This window comes from Scylla paramamosain, chromosome 29 (assembly GCF_035594125.1).
Source record: "Scylla paramamosain isolate STU-SP2022 chromosome 29, ASM3559412v1, whole genome shotgun sequence".
Classification (NCBI taxonomy): Eukaryota; Metazoa; Arthropoda; class Malacostraca; order Decapoda; family Portunidae; genus Scylla; species Scylla paramamosain.
Window position 1 is genome coordinate 5,661,945 of NC_087179.1, and position 5,227 is coordinate 5,667,171.

A 5,227-nucleotide genomic window follows, 5' to 3' on the forward strand; every position below is an offset into this window, starting at 1 on the left:
TTGCATTAGAGAGGTGGATAGAATAGGGGTGAGAGAAAGAAGAAAGTCTTGTGCAGCGAGGCTGTGGGATGAGGGGAGGTTTTTTTTTTTTTTTTTTTTTTTTTTTTATGTAGGAAGGATACTGGCCAAGGGCAACAAAAATCTAATAAAAAAAATGCCCACTGAAATGCCAGTCCCTAAAAGGGTCAAAGCAGTGGTCAAAAATTGGTGGATAAGTGTCTTGAAACCTCCCTCTTGAAGGAATTCAAGTCATAGGAAGGTTTGCAGTTAGCAAGATCAGAAGAGCAGTTAGCATGAAAATAGTGGTAGAAGACAGCTAGAGATGCATCATTGCGGCGATGCGAGAGAGGCTGAAGACAGTAAGTACGAGGAGAGAAGTTGATGAGACGAAAAGCTTTTCATTCCACCTGTCTAGAAGAGCGGTATGAGTGGAATCCCTCCAGACATTTGAAGCATACTCCATACATGGATGGATAAGACCCTTGTACAGAGTTAGCAGCTGGGGGGGGAGGTGAGAAAAACTGGTGGAAAAGTCTCACTTCGCCTAATGTAATAGAAGTTGTTTTAGCGATGAGTGATGAGCGATGAGATGTGAAGTTTCCAGTTCAGATTATAAGCAAAGGACAGACCGAGGATGATCAGTGTAGAAGAGGGGGACAGTTGAGTGTATTTGAAGAAGAGGTGATAGTTGTCTGGAAGGTTGCGTCGAGTTGATAGATGAAGGAATTGAATTTTTGAGGCTATGAACAATACCAAATTTGCTCTGCACCAATCAGAAATTTTAGAAAGATCAGAAGTAGGCGTTCTGTGGCTTCCCTGCGTGAAATGTTTACTTCCTGAAGTGTTGGACGTCTATGAAAAGACGTGGAAAAGTGCAGGGTGGTGTCATCAGCGTAGGAGTGGATAAGACAAGAAGTTTGGCTTAGAAGTTCATTGATGAATAACAAGAAAAGAGTGGGTGACAAGACAGAACCCTGAGGAACACCACTGTTAATAGATTTAAGAGAAGAACAGTGACCTACTACAACAGCAATAGAACGGTCAGAAAGGAAACTTGAGGTGAAGTTATAGAGAGAAGGATAGAAGCCGTAAGAGGCTAGTTTGGAATTCAAGGCTTTGTGCCAGACTCTATCAAAGGCTTTTGATATGTCCAAGGCAACAGCAAAAGTTTCACCAAAATCTCTAAAAGAGGATGACCAAGACTCAGTAAGGAAAGCCAGAAGATCATCAGTAGAGCGGCCTTGACGAAACCCATACTGGCGATCAGATAGAAGATTGTGAAGTGATAGATGTTTAAGAATCTTCCTGTTGAGGATACATTCAAAAACTTTAGATAGGCTGGAAATTAAAGCAATAGGGCGGTAGTTTGAGGCATTAGAACGGTCACCCTTTTTAGGAACAGGCTGAATATAGGCATACAGTTTGATTAGACAAATATATATATATATATATATATATATATATATATATATATATATATATATATATATATATATATATATATATATATATATATATATATATATATATATATATATTATTATCATTGTTATTATTATCATCATCATCATCATCATTATTGTCATTATTTTAAAAACTCCAAATGGAGTTCTTACTGTCAGCAAAATATAACGCTACCGTCGTGCTGTGGTTCGTAGCCCATTAGTGATGTCATCCAAGAGCACACCACCTGTTGTCAAGTAATCAGTGCGAGACAATGCTCTTTAATCTTATGTAGGACAGAGAGCTACTGTGCAATCCAGAAGGCACACTATTGAAACATCGCAAAAATGTTGTCTTTAGAATGTTCATAGAATTCAGTTAGTCAAAATGAAGATTTATCATTATAGCATTGATAAGTTTACTTCCCGCTAATTAGCTTTGGATTATGTTGAATGACAACACCGTGGCGAAGATCTGGAGGTGAATAGAGGGTAGAGTAAGGCTGGTAGTGGCTGCTGTGTAACGCCATTCTGCGTCTCCCTGTATTTCCGTCGATAGGAACTCGTACAGACAAACTCGAGAAGGCAAATATGTACCTACCTCAGGTTAACTAAGAAAATAAAACTTGACTCATAGAAACTAAATGAAGTTAATCATAATAAAGGGAAATAAAGTATTCAGTAATTTGAGCTTAAACTGTTACATTTATTAAAAACATATGGAGGAGTAACTAAAGAAGACTCACATAACTTTGTGACTAACTTCAACAGATTGTCAGAAATTACTGGCGGCGTAAGTCGGTGTAGTAAATTAACGGTCGCGTGGTTTCATGCGAGTGAGACTGAGAGGAAATTTAAATTCTCTATTATTAGACTTAATTACGTCTTGTGAGAACATTTCATTGTTATCTACTATGGCGTGTTCTATTTTGTAGATTGTTATGTATACTGTATTACAGACCTCATACCCGCCTCGCCAACCACTAATCTCTCCTTCTAACCATCGGCTTCGAATACCGTCTCGACCAAACCGTGGCGGTGTGGTAAAGTCGAAGCTTTGGGCCCACGTCTCGATTCATGTCTCAGTCATTTATACTGAGCGGACGACTGACTTCCATCTCCACACCTCGTCAGTCCCAACCGCTTCTCGCAGGTGGAGCTGTCCTCCCTCCTGCTGCCTGGCTTTGGTTACATCGACGTGAGTTAAAAGAAGACGGGACAAACACGAACACAAACACTCAAACACACACTCACATTCTTTCATTACGTACACTCCTGAGCTACTTATATTTGTGTTGTATTCTGTATATATTTGTTTTCCTTTCTTACATATTATTTGATACATGTTATATTCACTTTGCTTCTTATTAGCTTGTATATGTTATGTTAACTCTATACTTACTTGAATCCAAGCGGATCACTGTGTCCTAGATAAGTTGCACGCGCTATGCCCGCTTCAGGTAGTGGATATTTAGTTAAGCAATGATTGAGTTTTATTTCATACTCGTTTCACTACCTTATGCTGCAAGAAAGGGTACAACACACCCCTAGTCACCCAACTTATATCCATGCTTCTAACAACTGCTTCAGCTTGGTCTGATTCCAACACCTTTGTCTTACTTAGGGCGTCCCTTGGCACGCAAATCGAACTCTTGGTCTAAAGTAAGGTCGACCAGTACCAAGGTCGACCAGTAAGTTTGACAAGCCTTCAAAATTTCTTCTACAAGCCCGAGTTTTTTTTTTTTTTTTTTCGTTATGAACAAATTAGTGTACTTTATTCTTTGTTTGAATTAATGTCTTCAATTGCTATATTAAATGGATGTTCACATCTGGAATAAATTTTTTTTTTGTATGATGTTCTTTAATGCATTATCATTACTTTTCATTTTCATTTTTTTTTTTTTTTGTGCTCTACGCAGCAGAAAAAAAAATGTACAGAAATGTTTTGTTAGTGGTAACAAATACCAAAAAATAAGTCGAAGAAACCACATCAAGCCTGGTTTTCATGCCTCCCAAGTACAATTACGAGACCATTGTCATTTATGCTAATGACAACTTAGATGATGAGGGAAAGGGAGGCAACACTGCTAGCGGGCATAATCTGTTACTTTATGAAGTATCACAGTAGTAGTGTTAACACGTGATACAGCCTAACGTCAACACACTCCCGAATATTCTCTCATTTTGCCATTTATACTTCACCAGAGCGAGTATTTTCAACATATTAGGTATGGAGACAGATTCTTAAGAAATCTATTTAACGTTCATGGGAACCATGAACCGAGTTTCGCTCTGTCATTTCCTTCTTTCGAGGATTCATCATTAAGGTAAGCATCTTGGACCCCTTTATTGTCGGTTCAGCTACTTCAGAAAATGTAACCGGCAGTTCTGCTTGACACTTTCTCAGAGCACAGTGGCAGTGAGTGACTTGCCTGTATTCTGAATTTTCGTCGAGCAAATCTAGATCAGATTCAGATCCACATTAATGATCTAGAGGTTAGCAGTATTCTAGATAGAAGACGCTCGTCTTAGTTATACCGCATTATCCGCTGCCTCTTAGACTTCAATTTAGAAAATGAAATGGTTTGTAGGACATGACTTACCTTCGTGAAGGCATGTTGTGAGTCTTATGAACCTATTTGTGTCTAAACTATCTCATATTCCTCACAATTACAGATTCTATTAATTTATCTGCAAGAGAAATTAGGTTCACCGGATCATGATTCGACATTAAAAACATTTTTTATTCTTAAAAAGGGGACCAAAAAAGGGGACCATGTTAACTTATATATCCACATCAACGTAAAAATAAGATAACAACACTACCAGAGAATTTTTTGCTGTGGGCTCAGAGTAAACAGTGACATCATAGAAATGTAAGTAAATATATATGTAGTGTATAAAAGTTTCCAAATGTACTTTGTCTCATATAAGAATAGGAGTATAGAAGTATACTATAATAGAAATATAAGTGTGTGTGTATATATATATATATATATATATATATATATATATATATATATATATATATATATATATATATATATATATATATATATAATATATCTCGAGTTTACATCAGTCATTATTACGTCAACTTCCTTGAGTACATACTTATTTTACAACATATCCGGCGAAAGACACTGAACACCCAGTTTTCTTGGTTTCCTTACAATTTTACATTTTTTTTTTTTCAGCTTAAGTTTATCTTTCACAGTCAAGCGGGCATACCAGGTAATACAGGAAAAACACATTACATACTCCACCACAGATTTATAAAACAAAATAAGGATGAAGCTGTCTACTCGCAGATGCCTCAATATCTCTGAGAAAGTGGAGGCCTTGATTGCATGCATTTTCTTTTATACACAGGTTAAGCTATCTTAAGTTACAATACCAAGATATTTGTAATCATTCACTTTGTCAACAAATTTTGCTCCAATTTTAACTAGCTCAGGTGTATATCTATTACCTATTCGAAAATCAATAATCATTTATTTGGTTTTCTTTATATTCAAATTAAGATTGTTGTAACTACACCAACTTACAAAATCATCAAATTGGGCCAAATAGTTCTCTGAGATATCATTGCTAATTTTGCCTACTATCATTGTGTCATCTGCATACTTAAGAATTGCACAATCGTTGTATTTACTATGTCATTTGTGCTCAGGGAGAACAGGAGTAGCGAGAGTACGTAGCATTCTGGAGCACCAGTGTAAGTATAGATATTGGATTTGACATCAATGAGTTTCGTATACTGAGGTTTTCCATAAAATAGCTAT